Here is a 15,000-nt window from a genome sequence, read left to right as displayed (position 1 = left end):
GCTAGTGTTCCGGCAGAATTTAGGGGGTCAGAGTCGAGTAATCAGTGTATTGCTGCAGTACTGGGCAGCACCACCAGGCGTCTCTCTACGTTTTGTTGTGATGTGTTGAGCACAGCCGGTGCCGATCCACTTCTCCTCCGGCAGTTATACTTATACGACAGCTTCTGTTCCGTGACGAGCGGTGCTGATTAAAGAACCCGACCAACAGAATCCACCTTGCACGGTGGCTCGGTGCCGTCAGCGTCTCTCTCCCCCCGTCACTTCCTGTCACCTTCACTCCGTCTGTCCTGCAGAAACACTTTTGAACAACAAGACGAACCTGAGAGGCTGAAAACTGAAACTTGTTGGACAAAAGCGGAGCATCTGAATTGGAAGTGACGGGTTCAAATGGGCTCAGTGGTTTAACTGAAGTGGCAGCGAGACTTTCCATCTCTCAGCGCCTCTGGCATTTCCTCCGGGGGGCCTGGCTCAGGAGAGACAGTGTGTGTGTGTGTGTGTGTGTGTGTGTGTGTGTGTGTGTGTGTGTGTTGCTGGCAGTGACATCAGAGCGGAGCTGGGCATGCTCCCCCTCTCTGTCACCCAGTTCATAAAGCAGCAGCGCAGTATAAACCGGTCTGTGTGTTATTAATGGGCGAGCTTACTTTTTACTGTAAATGATGAATAATGGCTCCTGCTGTGGGAGTACGGCGGCGGCGGCGAGCAGGCAGAGCGGCGGGATGAGCTGCGAGCAGACGCTTTAAAGAGGAAAAATAACCAAAGTGATTTTTAAAATGCTTTTTATCGCAGAACCTCAATGAAATGTTGCGTCTGTGTTTGTTTTTTGTGCGTGAGGAAATAAAAAGAGGAACGGGATTAAAGCAGATGAACAGTTGGTTCCTCGCCGGTTCTGGTGATGATCCTGATGACTCCAGGGCTGCTGGGAAAATTCACCAACTGGGCTGAACGTGGCTGTTTCGGCCTGTTCCTCCTGCAGTTTGCAACATGACATCATTTTCCCTCTCGCTTGTGTTAACACGTCTCTCCGACCAACACAAACACAACACTCGTGCGTAAGTGTTTGACCGACACCTCGGAGGAGGACCGGCAGAATGTTTCTGCACTTTAGGAGCAACAAGTTTGTGAAACGTGAAATACCTGCAGAACAAAATGACCTTCAGCATCATGTGGAGTTTGTGTTTACTGCTAATTAGCAACTGTTAGCCTGCTAAAGAGCAGCATGCAAACCAATGCGATTGGCTTGTTTGCATGTCTTTAAACCAATCACAGAGCGTCCGTGGCGAGAAATATTCACAGACACTATCCGTCCCGACTGCCTCCCGTCCACAGTTTGCTGGTTGACATCCAGCAAAAGGTTTTTTAAACAGTGGTGGCTGGACGAGGCAGAGGAAGAGGACAAGTAGGTTCTTTAAGCTAGCTGTTTCCCTCTGTTTCCAGTCTTTATGCTAAGCTAGGCTAACAACTTGAGAGGACTCTCGTGTTCATCACCTCTCGTGAGCCGAGTTTCCATGAAGCGTTTTGAAGGATATGACATCACGGCGTTGTCTTCTGTCACTTCATGTCTCCTGGTTTCTTTACTTCAGTAGCCACGTAGCCTACAGCGTGTCGTCCTCCAGATTATGCTTTAACTTAACCAGATTCACATTTTGATTATTTTGCAAATGTTACAAAAGTTATCTTACAACTCACTTGACATTTAAAGCAAACGTGGCTCCTGTTTGTGAGAGAATGAAGCAGTCCTCCACTGGCAGACGTCCAGACGGCCTCTTCTTCTTCTTCTCCTTCTTCTTCTTCTTCACCGTCGCAGCTGTGCAGACTGAATGAATTCTGCCGGCCTGAGAGAGAAACACCGGCACATTCACCCGAGCTCACCTCTCTCCTCCTCCACCTCGCTCCGTCTCTCCCTCTGTAGATTAAAGGAACAAAGCAGACAGCGTCTCTCTGGAGAGCCGGCCACTTCAGGGCCAGCCCCCCCCGGCTATGTTAACACAACCACACACACACACACACACACACACACACACACACACACACTCTTTCTCTCTCCGTCTCACACTGAGCAGTGACTCCTGAGCAGAGGAATTCCCATGCTGTCATGGGAAAAACTGTCACCGGTCTGTTCTGTGTGTGTGTTTTTCTGTGATCCTCTGAGTGTGTGTGTGTGTGTGTGAGTGTGTGTACTCTTGTACTCGTAGCCTGGTGAGAAAGTAGCTGCAGTGCGTCCTGCAGGAATCTCTCTTTACAGCGTCGCCTCGTTTTTGTTTTTTTTCCTTCTTTCATTATTTTGTTGTTCGTTCGGAGAAGTGGAGCTCTGCAGGAACACGACGTGGTCCTGCTCAACAAAACGTTTGTGATCGAGGAGGCTGATTAATTTATTGTCTTCATTCTGTTTTGATGCTCAAACTGTCAGATGAACGACCCCTGATTGACACTCTAAATGTCATGACGTGTCCTCCTCTGATTGGTCGGAAGCGAAGCTCACACTGGTACCAGTGGTTAGTTCAACATGGATTACAGGTGCTGCTAACCTTGCTGTCTCTGCTAGCAGCTGGTGTGCAGTTAAATTATTCGGGGACGATGTCATTCAAGCGATCTGCAATGATTCCTGAGTCCAGTGGTGCCGTTTGGATGGCTGCCTGTATGTTGGTTGGTTTGTCAGCAGGGTTACACAAAATCTACTGAACTGATCTCCATGAAACGTGGATGGACGATGGGTCTCAGCCCAGAAAAGACCCTGTTAACGTGATGGATGCAGGATGACATCAGGGTTTGGTGTAAGATACATGTTTCAGCCATGGATGGAGTTGCTCCGGCTTCATGTAAGAAATAACCAGTTTGGATGATCCAAAATGTCCCCACAGACTGGGCCGTGATGTTTCATTAGGTCTGATTGAAGATAACAGAGATAACATTGTTAATGTGCAGTTGTAACAATCACAGCAGAGACAAAAAAACATCAGAAATGTTGGAAAACATATTTACTGTATGTAGTCACCACTGATGCTTGTCAGGCGGTCCAGAACCAGGAAGAACTGGGCAGAACCAGGAAAAACCAGGCAGACCCGGGCTACTCACAGTTACTGTAGAAGGAAGAAGACACGTCAGGCTTTGATTGGTCATTAGATTTGTTCCCTGATTTCTTCAGGTGAATTATTTGTGATGATAAAATAATAAAACATCAGTTTTAATCTTTTAAAATGTGCAATCAACAAAAACAGAGCTGAGAGAGGCATTCACACACACACACACACACACACACACACACACACCTCACCGCCCTCCGTCCCTCCGGCCCCGCCCCCTCGAGGCGCCCACTTGTCCTCCGTCTCTTTGTCCTTTAGGCGTCTAATTGGGTGCCTGTTTAGAAAAGGAAAGGTGTTAAGTAGGGGGAATTCCCATAATGCTCTTTTATTGGGAACGAGGACAATGGGGACTAATTGGTTCCTATTAGCAGATAGAAGAGAGAGAGAGAGGGACACTTAAGGCATTTAGAGGGACGAGCGGCATTATGGGTAGGTGATGTGTGTGTGTGTGTATGTGTGTGCAGTGTACAACGTTGCCTGTTTTGTAGGAGTGACAAAACTAGATTTTTTTTTTTTTTGTTGCTTGTTTTCTGGTGGGAAACAAACTGTGTGTGTGTGTGTGTGTGTGTGTGTGTGTGTGTGTGTGTGTGTGTGTGCGTGGTGTTATGGGAATGACAGCATCTCTAAATGTGTGTGTGTGTGTGCGCTCTGTGTGTATTTACAAGTTGTAGGAATGACATCATTATTTATGTTTTGACTAAACATTTTCCTTGTATATTTGTGTGTGTGTGTGTGTGTGTGTGTGTGTGTGTGTGTTTGCGAGGACAAACACTCGTTAACAAAGTCACATTCTGACGACTTTACTTCTTAATCTCCGGGCAGATATCTGATCCGTCAAAGGTTAAACATTTCTTGCAGGACGTGCTCTTGTGGTCGGGATGAAAATAAACACTGAGTGAAATAAATCGACTGCGGTTGAAATCGGCGCGTTTGTTCTGTAACGTGTTCCAGACCTGCAGGCTCAGTGTTTGAGTCTGAGGATGGAGAAGAGAAAGAAACACAGGAAATGAAAGAATGAAGCAACTAAACGATGACAAATGTCTCCAAATGAAAACTTAAGATGTGTCCTTGCTCTGAACAGTTTACAATAATATTTATGAATGCCGACTTAATCTCACGTCCTCGCTCTGTATGTAAACACACACATATGTACACAAGAGACACACAGACAGAAAGAAGTTCATGTAGAATGTCTGCCGAATTTACAAGAAGGCCCAAATAATGAAGAAATTATAAGAGGCAGTGATTCACAAAGTTTACAGAGTTCCTCCGAACTCAACAACTCACTAAAATTAGCGTTTTTTCAAAGGGAGGCTGGTGACTTTCTCTAAGAAGTAGCCTTTACTAGTTACTATTAATATTTGTAGAATTTGGCATCAACTTATGTCAACATCTTTGATTAATGGAGTGCAAATGGTGAAATCAGTGTAAACAGTGTGTTCAAACAGCTGATCAGTGTTGGCAGGTAAGACTTTAGCACTTTAGATACAGAAGCAGACAGGCTGGTACAGACATGCTGCCACAAACTGACACTTTTTACAAGGAGACAAACAACTTCAGCTGAAACATTTGATGCTGAATTTACAACAAGGACACAATGAGTTAGAATCTGTCAGAGACACGGTTTCATAATGGTTGTAAAGTTGTATGCTACTCAACCACTCCTTAAATTAGCTGATTTATGAAGAAAGTCTGGTGAAATTGTGGTTAGGTTGACTTTGTGTATTATATTTAGGTTTGAATTTACAAGAAGGCACCAGTGATTTAGAATTTGTTGTAACAAAGTTTAAGTATTTACAGATTCTCCTCGGTCAACAACTCTTAAAATCACATGATTTGTTAAGGGAGTCTGGTGATGTTGTGGTTTCTCCTTCTTCTCCTTCATGATACCACAAACTGACACTTTTTACAAGGAGACAAACAACTTCAGCTTCTGATTTAATGCTGAATTTCCAAGAAGGAGACAATGATTTAGAATCTGTCAGAGACAGAGTTTCATAATGGTTGTAAAGTTTTATGCTACTTAACCACTCTTTAAATTAGCTGATTTGTGAAGGGAGTCTGGTGACATTATGGTTAAGTTGGCTTTGTGTATTATATTTTGTGCTGAATTTACAAGAAGGCACCAATGATTTAGAATTTGTCGTAATGAAGTTTAACAAACTGTTTACAGATTCTCCTCGTTCAACAACTCTTAAAATCACACAATTTGTTAAGGGAGTCTGGTGATGTTGTGGTTTCTCCTTCTTCTCCTGTTTCACCCTCTTCTCCTTCTTCGTCGTCTGCAGGAATGTAGTAGAACAGATATGCAGGAGTCCTTCCTGAACATGATTTGTACGTCGCGTCAGCAGGTGTCTGTTTCACCTTGTTTCACCGTGTTGCTGCTCTCGTCTGTCTGAACACACACGTGTCAAAGTTCAGCGTGTTTCCGTCTCTGCGAGCCTCCACAGACATTTGCCCCGTCGCCTCATGTGATATTTTCCAGCCGCTCTTCTGTCTCGCTGTCTGGGCCTCCACATTAGGCCAATTTAATTAGAAGCCTTTCAACAGAACTAATTAGGCAGCTACGCTAGCCGGGCTGAATGAGGGGCGAGGGGCGTTGATTGAAGTTCTGCTACCGTACGAGAGCATTGTTTAACGGTTTGATTCCCACTTTTCTTATTTTTTTTTTCTTTTAATACAAAACAGGCTAATGGAATTTGAGGGAGCTGCTTTGCTTCAAAAGACTTTGTGTTCGGGCGGGTGGGAGCGACGACTGCTGAAGAATCGTCTCACCAGACTCCATTTGAATTCCTCTGTTTTTAATTAAGAAAGCTCGGAGGCTACGACATGACTGATCATCCTCTGTGATAGTCTTGTACGGTGAAGATATTTCACAACTCGTCTGTTGGCATCGACTCGGGGAAAGAGGAGTCGGGCGATGATGGGATGCGAGGGGACATTTACCAAAACAACACGGTCTGGTGAAACTGTGTACTCGTGCTGTTTTGGATCAGCGCCTAATAGGAAAGTTGGCTCGGATGGAAGTTTGACAGCTGGGTGGTTCGGAGCAGGTGTGTCACCGGAATGATAGAACGCTTTTATTCTTTACACGCGTCTGCTTGTTCGCTGCATTTGCACGACGCCGCAGAGGCAGAATATCAGTTTGTCTGTCGGTGCAAAACATCATCGTGTCTCTGATGCTTTTCCATCGTGCTGAGTCAAACCGTGCCGCGCTGGTTTCCTTTACATCACCAGGTTAAGCGAGACAAGTTGTGCAGGATGGACCTCAGGAAGAGTCGGGCCAAAGTGCGCTCGAGCCGTCTCCGAGCAGGTTGTGGTGAAGTCCTGCAACCGTGGTGAACTCCTGAAGAGACAGATTGTTGTTAAATGACTCCCTGCATCTGTGATTGTGCCTTCAGCAGTGCCAGATTTAGCAATTTAGGGGCCCAAGGTGAAGGTATGTATGGGGGCCCTAAACCCTGCATACACTTCTTTACTCCAAAATGAAGACAGATAACAAAGTACACACAAGTTGTACTACACAAGCTAATAGTCATCCATGATGGAGAATAAGAAAACAACTGTCCTTACAAAAATTCCAGGTTAACCAGCACTGTTTATTTCATTTTAAAATCAATATAAATATGAGTGAGTGAGTGAAAGAGAAGAGAGTTCTCCACATCACACGCGTCCGAGACATACTGCTGACATCTGTGTGGGGTATGAAGCTGTACCTGAAAAATAACAATAATAAAAAACATTGTCACAAACTAACATCATGGTCTATGAACAAAATGAGTGTGGGCATATTTTTTTTGTCCAATAAAAGGTAAAGTCAATTACCTAGTTGTCCAGATGTGAGTGGCTGGGCTTCTTCTTTCTTCTATTATGAGAGGATAAAAAAACAACAGTAAATCAATCATTGGGATTAACAAATAATATATATATATTTTTTTGTATTTTTAAATGATTACCTTCTCTATTCTGGGTCTCTGTTAGTAAGTCTACAGTGCTTTGGTTGGTGGCAGCAGGATTAGCACAGCTGGGGCTGGAACTGGCAGAACTAGGTTGACTCACCAGAACCCCACCATCGTCATCATCGCTGTCAAAATGGCCATCACTGGACAACTCCTCCACCTTGTCTGTGTCGACGTCAGGCACCGTCCACACGGGCGAAAACGATCGTCGTCGTTTTAAGGATATTTGCGTCCACACGGATCCACTGAAAACGAGCGAAAACGCTGTAGTTCATATTCCAGGCCTGTAGGTGGCGCTTGACATTCACAAAACACGGAGAAGAAGACACGGAGCATGCGCATTAAGCTTGCGCGCTGTAAACAAACATACAGTAAACGGAGAAACCGAACACAACAAGAAGAAGATGAAAATGGCGAGTGCAAGGAAACCAGAATCTTCTGTGTGGACCGGTCATGAGGTCGAACTGCTGCTGCGACTCACATTCAACTACAAGACGAGTAAGTTCAAGAAAAGCTCAATATCTTCATGCACGAACACGAACATGTAGTCCGCCATTGTTGTTGTTGTTAATGTGAGACTTCGCGGGTTCAGAGGTAGCGGGGTGGGGCGATGGCGTCATCGTTTCGGAAAGTATGCGGATTCGCCGTCCACACGACAACGGCGGGGTGCGTTTTCGGATTTCTCCACCCTGAGACGATTTCAGAAAAGTGCGTCTTCAGGATCCGTGTGGACGGTCGGCCAAAACGATGCAATACATGTGCGGTTTCACCAAAGAGCGTTGTCGTCTGGAGGGGCCTCAAACACTTCGCAGCTAACGTTAGCCGGCACATCCAACACTGTATCCCCGGTAACAGCAGTGGTAAAATAGTTTGGCAGCTATATATTTTCCTGCATCTCTTTTTCTTTTTCGTTATTCGAACTGCTCGGGCAGTTTCGTTTCATTTGAGCTTTTACTCCGTGTGTGTTTGTTTACTCTTCTCCTTCTGTGTGGTTTATTGGCGGTTGGCAAACGGCGCATTACCGCCACCAACTGGCCTGGAGTGTCGTCTGTGCTCGTCACGGACTAGTCCATTTCATTGTGACAGCAGGGGGTGTATGTGAGACAGATACCCATGAATTTGACATTTTAACTTATACTTAAACGTTTTTCTAAAGACTGAATTACACATTAATAAAAATTACTACATTACTGAAGTGTTCATGATGATAAATTTCTTATTTTCCTTTTTTTGGAGGGGCCCCAAGCAACCGCCCACCTATGCCTCTATGTTTAGACCGGCTATGGCTTTCAGACACCTGCTGGATGTTTCATCATGGTCACTTCTGGTACAGTCGTGTTACTGCCAACATTTTCTTAATTTTGCTGCTTCATGGTAAAAGTTTAAAAGCTGAATACTGGGAGAAGAATTTATTGAAAGTGAAATTGTGTTTCTCCAAATTAGCAGAGCTTAGTTTGGCTGTTCTTCAGTGGCACTGCAGGGAGGAAGAGTCATCGTTACTGTGACTGAGTCATTAAACGAGTCGGACTGCTAGCTGATGATGAAGGTGACGTCCCCATTATTAATCCTGCCCTCAAAGAAACAGCATTTAATTGGCACATCAGAAGTTGATGCCGATGTCTTGAACAACCTCAAATGTCGGGAGATAAATGTACATCTATGGGAAGGTTTGAGCACATTTGGTCAGGATTAGGAAGACATCGTGTTTTGCCTGCTTCTGTCGTCACAAACTCGGCTGGGAAATGTGCCGACGTCTCGTTAAAATCTCCAGTGTCTTCACACTCAAACCAGGTCGGCTCATATACATCTGATCTGAGCGTGTTATCACACCTGAAACAAACAGATGTGAACGTGTCCACAGTTCGCAGAAACGTGAAAATGTGAGGACGAGGCTTCTTTTCAACCGAAGCGTCCACATTTGTTTTCTGTCCTGTGTCTCCGGGCAGCTTTTGCAAGTTTTAACACAAACGTGATAGATTTTTATTCCCTCACCTCAAGGAGAAACAAGTGCACCATGGGTAGTTCAGCCAGAGTTAGAAATGCCTGACATTATTGTATTACTGATCGCACCGTCAAGGTTCTGAAATCGCAGACCCGCCATAAAACTAAAATTGTGCCATAAGTTTGAGAGAATTCGTCGGCGTAATTCGCTGCTAACTTGTTGCCGTAGTTGAAACGTTCCGTCAGTGAAACAAACAGCGAGCGGACTTCATTTATATTCACCCCAACGGCAGCTCGCTCTCTAATGTAGTGCTCAGTATTTCAGGAGCAGAGCACGGCCGAGGACACAACACAACACAACACAACACAACACAACACAACTCCATCGACACACTCAGAGACGGACCTGCACACACACCGCTGGCTCGCTCCCCGCTAATTCTACTTGTGCCACCTCACCTCTCAGTGCAATAACAAGCTTCTCTCTCTCCACACACACACACAGACACACACACACACACAGACACACACACACGCGTTGCTGTGATTAGCTTTGGCAGCACAAGGCCATCCAGTGCTCTCAGATATAACTGCTTCTCTTTGATAAACATGAGAGCTCAGACACACCGCTGTCTGCAGCTACCATCTGACTGAGAATCACACACACACACACACACACACACACACACACACACACACACACACACACACACTCCAACTGAAGCTATGCACACACATACACACACACACACACACCCAAGCCTTCGGTCAGCGTACAATATCTCCGAGTTTGTGAAGCCTGGAGAATATTTGATATGTAGATAAGTCTTAAAAAGGGTGAGATTTGCATATTGGGCTCCTGTTGCACGCGGCTGCGAGTCACATGTGGTAGGTACATTTTTAATCAGCGAGCGGAGAAAAAATTAATTTGTTTTTTGGTGGGAGGAGGAGGAGGAGGAGAGACGATGCTCCTCTCCGTTCCATTAGCAGCATTTTGTCAGAACAGTTGAGCTGGATTCAGACGGCTGTGAAACTGAGTCTTTACAGAGGAAAAATAAAAGCTGCTGTACACGAGTGTGTGTGTGTGTGTGTGTGTGTGTGTGTTTAAGCATCGTATTACTTTCCTGCAGCTAGTATTTATTAGACAAAACCTCTTCAATTAAGCGTGCGTGTCGCCGCCTCATTAAAACGACACCTTGTTGTTCGCAGCTACATGTTTTTAATCTCACTAAATTGTTTTTATGTCGCATTTGTTTTTTTTCTATTCCGACGGCGTTTGCATATTCTTCTATAACCTTGTTTTTAAAATTCAAGTCGCCTCCTTGTGTTGTTTATTTTATAGGCATTTGTATTACAGTTGTTTTGTGTCTGGGAGCTTTTCTAACTCTGGAAAACGCTCTCGGAATTGACTTTGTGATTGTCGATCGTCTCCGTCTGACTCGTCTGTTTCACAAACTTATTTCATCCTTTGAGTTTTGTTCCATCTTTGTTCTGTTTTGTAAAGTCCAGATGCTGCAGAGCTTCGACTCACACCACTGTGATTGTTGTTGAGGGAATTGAACCCTCAACCCTGGACGTTTACTTTCCTTCACATCCTGATATCTGTCAGTCTGAATGATAAAACGTCACCTCTCAAACTCTGGATCTATTGACATCTGGAGACAGAAGCAACACTCTCTTTGGGTTCCATAATTGCAGTATAATTAGTATATTTCAGTATTTAGCCTAAAGATAATTTTATTGATTTTAAACAACTCTCCAAAAATCCCCAGATGTCCTCGAGAGCCCGCAGGACAAAAATCAGGGATCGTAATTTTAAACCTTTTTACGTTGTTATTCGTCACTGTCTGTATGAATGCACAATATTCCAGAAGTTTACCAGGAAACTTTGTGTGCATCGTTTTTAATTAGGTGATAATTAGATTCTGATTGTGGATTCAAAGAACATCGGCTGGTGATAAAGAGCTGCTACATAAATAATCCTCATCAGTAGCTGATAATAAACAGGGCTGAGACGAGACGCTGATCTCTACAAGTTGACTACAAGTTGCTTTAATAGGCTTTTTTATATAAAAGTGGTAAATAGAATATATCTCTGAAGTAAAGTGCTAGATTTTACTGTTCTTCTGCTATGAGATCAATAAAACAAGTGCTGCGGTTATTAGTCTAAACCACAGGGAATATAAAATACTGTACATGTCGAGTACACATTACTGTTGCGGTCCGTTGCTATGGTAATTCCCATTATGTTTTAGCATCGAGCTAACAGACTCGGCTGTAGTTTATAAAATCGATCCAGGGATGATTAAATAAATATACGATTCAAAATATTTAACATAATCTTTTTTTTTTCCACCCTGAGCGATTAATGATCAATAATCCATAACTCCAGGCCTGTATTTATGTTTTAAATAGATTTAAACTATGTATGATCGAACCAGACACGAGCACAAATTAGAAATAACTAGAAATAAAATAATTATAAGTCTTCTTGCGGTCTGCATCGGGTTTGTTTCATCACATACAGTCAGTCATTTTCTGCACATTCGATGACATAAGACACTTGAGATTTCTGCAGATTTAATCAACAGCAGCGTTATATTCACTAAAGTTACAGCTTCACTGAGGGAGTCGGCCATTTTTAGGCGTTCAAACTGCTTCCAGTGAGCATTTTTTCCCGTTGAAAAGAAAAAAACACTTCACTGTGATTTTTGGTTCTCAACTGAAAAAATGTTGGATTAGTTTTTCTTGGTGACACAAAATTGCACGAGTGTATTTTGTGACACAGTGTTGTAATCTCATTTTTAGATGTTTGGAGTGAATCTCTGCTCTCAGTTTTTCAACTAGAAATCAACTCCTGGCCGTTTCTCTCTGAGCTGGTTTTGAACAAGTGTGTTACGTGTTTTACTCCGAACACTGAGTGGAAATAAGACCTCTCATTAACCATTAAACATCAAGTATTTCAGGAGTCCAAGGCCTCGTCTCCCCCCGACTGATACCACACTTGTTCAAACTTGTGAATGATCAGATTCTTGGAAAGCTAGAAGATTTTTGTTTTAGACGTACAGCTTCAGTGAGACTATGATTTAAAGATTCAGATGTTCCTCCTGGTTAAATCAATGAAAATGTTCCTCTCCGTACAAACTGAGTCGGAGGTAAATGTCCTGAACCTCATTGTTCTCGGAGATAAAACTGCAGCTCTGCCTCCATCCGTCTGTCTCTGAGTAGCTGCAGCTCGGAGCAGCAGAGCCGCTCGTCTCTTTATTACAGCTGACAGTTTGTTTATGTCTGGTTTGAAGCGTTTATTTTTACAGCGTTTTACAGCTTCCCTCGGTCTCCTCGGCTCACTTCTCTGACCTCGAGCTGACTGCTGCTTGTTTAGACATTAAACAGATTCAGACCCTCGGTGCTGTTACAGCATCGGCGGCAGGCGAGCAGGGCCGGGAATCATCTGGAAAATTACCATACAAGCCTTGATACCAGCGCACTTAAAGTGACACTGATACCAAAGCAGAACTTCATTTGAATATCAGTCATGTAACTGGAAGTACTTGATCACACAGCGCATCACACTGGCCCACAGTAACATCAACAACTCTATCTGTTAGGAATAAGAAATGCACACGGGTCCAGTCGTCTTTACACTTCGACAGTATTTAGTGATTTGTAAGTCAGAATGGGTCCAGTTCACTGTTGTATTGATCTGTGGAGGAGTCGTTCTGTGTTCTCCAGCTCCAAGGTTTGGGTCGGGGTTATCAGACAGAACAGAAACAGCAAAGTTAGTGTGTTAATAGAATTTAACTGGGGAGCAGTCCACCCTGGGAGCATCGGACCTTTGGGGAATGGGAGGATTTAGGACTCTGGGATGATAGGAGACACCAGTCCTTGGGGACTTTGGACCTGGGGGACTATAGGAACCTGGGGATGTAGGGACCATTAGATGTTGGTGACTTAGGAATTTGGTACCACAGACTTTTAGGAATAGATGACCTTAGAGACAAAACCCTTTGAATATTTGACGTTGGGGAATTAGGACCCTGTAAACATAGGTCCTCGAGATCATGGACCCCTGGGAACATTTGTTGACCCTTAGGAACTTGGGACCCTGGGAACATAAGTCCCGGGGACATACATAGAACCTCGGGAACTTAGGACCCTGGGGACATAGGACATGGTGTGGTCAAACTGAGGTCTGTGCTGTTAGTCCAAGTGGTAAGATTTCCTTTCATTAGAGCAGATCAGCGAGTTGTACAAATGTTGCTTAATACACGTATCAGTTTCTATAAAGTATTTTCTCCGTATTGCTGTCACAGGTCAGTGTTGAGGCTGCGATTCAGTCCCTCTCAAAGACCCTCCAACAGTTCGAGTGCTGCTGGGTTTCAATCTGCAGTCAGGCAGCTGAAGGACGTCCTCTCTCCTCCCACTCCGTAACTTTCAGCTGAACAAAATCTGAAGTTATTATTATCGTTCAATGAAGCGGGGGTACAGCGGGGATTTTAACTCCCTCCTTCCCCCTTTATGACAAGAAAAAAAGCGACAGATCGAGGCAGAAGATATCTTAAAGGGACTGTGAGTGTTGGCTGCGCTCCACACCGCTGTAAGGCAAACCCTCCACCCGGTGAGTCTGCAGCAGCACTGACAGCATGACACAAGTGTGTGTCTGTGTGTGCGTAGCAGCACAGATTAATTGCACAAACGCACTTCTGGTCCGACGTCAACTTGTGTATTTCGTAGCGTTTTGAACAGATGTACTGTCGACTGTCAGAGAGAGCGTGCCGCCGTCTGAAGCCTCTCTGGTGGCGGAGGAGGAGGATGTCCTAGTTTCAGGACGACGTCTCTCGAACGTGCTCCCAACGCTTTAGGAAAACATTTATACATCAACTGGTTTGACATTTTTCTTAGTTGTGTAGTTTAGTTTTACTGAAAGTCACTCTGCGAATTGATGCTCAGAATCTCCTCAGAGTCCGTCAACAGAGATCGAGTTGTTAGAAACCAAACCAGAGCTGAAAGACAGACGGGCGGACACAAACACAACTCCAGCAGGACGATAATGTTGCTCTTTGAATGCTGGAAAATAAGCAGAGAGAACAAATGAATGTACTGATTGTTTTATCAAGACTGCAGACTTTCCTCCGATCTGAGACTTGTTCTGAAAGAACTCGACTTGATAATTTCTTTGACAAGACCGATACCTGACTTATTGATTGCCTTGATCGATGCCTCGATACCAATTATCTGACTATTAAGCTTGTTCTATGATCTGGATTTGATCTGACCAAACTTAAAGCTTTACTAAAGACTTCCTGGCAAACTAAGACTTGACTTGCCCTTGAAGATTCTGTGAACTCAAGAGTTGCTTTGACAAATGGTGTCCTGGATTGACTTGAGACCTGACCTGCCGACAAGAACTTGAGAATCGACTTCAGACTTGAGACTCTTTGAATGTGAGACCAACTAAAGTTCAGGACAAAACCTGAGACTTGCCTTCAAGAACTTGAGACTTGTTTTGACAAGAGACTTGCTTTCTTTCTTTAAGAACTTAAGAATTAAATTAATATATAATTCAGTCAGAAAAAGTAAAAATCAAGTCTTGAGACCAGACTTTTCTCTGTTGATCTGAGACTTCACTTGTCTTGAACTTGGAAGTTGAACCTCATGGTTTCTTTTTCAGAACCTGTGATTTTCCTTGATTGCCTTGAGTCTTGCTGTAATTAGACTTGAGACTGGACCTTCAAGGAAATGGTACCTTGATGTTTCACTAATGACTTGAAGTGTGATTTTAAACCTCTTCTGCTGGACTTCAGACTTGCCTTGAGGCTTTCCTCGGTTGACTTTAGACTCCACCCGAGAATCGCTTTGACAGGACTGAAGAATTATCCTGGACTTTTTGCCTTCGGCCCGAATCGTCCTTGTGGACTTTAAGCATGACTGTAGTCTGTCATCACACTGCAGCTCCTGTCAGAGCACCTGGTTGTGTATTTTAGCCGACATCATACCATCTCATTAAAAATACTCAGACA

The 15,000-nt window shown here is 44.0% G+C and overlaps 1 protein-coding gene and 1 long non-coding RNA gene across 8 annotated transcripts in view; one reads left to right on the top strand and one right to left on the bottom strand.

Annotated features, from left to right (window-relative positions):
• Positions 1–15,000, top strand: part of LOC119004396 (neuronal PAS domain-containing protein 3) — a 234,903-nt gene that overhangs the window by 35,573 nt on the left and 184,330 nt on the right. The window contains exon 1 of one of the 6 annotated variants that reach the window (XM_037071277.1): positions 7,429–7,537. The exons of 4 other annotated variants lie outside the window; for them this stretch is intronic. The gene's annotated coding sequence lies outside the window, so the exon portion shown is untranslated. Of the gene's footprint in view, positions 1–7,428; positions 7,538–15,000 lie in introns of those variants that run through there. One more of the 6 variants, XM_037071273.1, reaches the window with a different exon arrangement.
• LOC119004402 lies at positions 6,659–8,081 on the bottom strand. Of its 2 annotated transcripts, XR_005070194.1 has the most exons (4): positions 7,521–8,081; positions 7,037–7,284; positions 6,906–6,945; positions 6,659–6,796 (listed from the first exon to the last, which is right to left on the bottom strand). It is a non-coding gene; the product is annotated as an uncharacterized LOC119004402 (long non-coding RNA). The 2 variants fall into 2 exon arrangements; XR_005070193.1 differs by having other exon boundaries at positions 7,037–8,081.

This window comes from Acanthopagrus latus, chromosome 16 (assembly GCF_904848185.1).
Source record: "Acanthopagrus latus isolate v.2019 chromosome 16, fAcaLat1.1, whole genome shotgun sequence".
NCBI lineage: Eukaryota > Metazoa > Chordata > Actinopteri > Spariformes > Sparidae > Acanthopagrus > Acanthopagrus latus.
The sequence above is the reverse complement of the archived record's forward strand: the minus strand, read 5'-3'. Positions and strand labels throughout refer to the sequence as shown.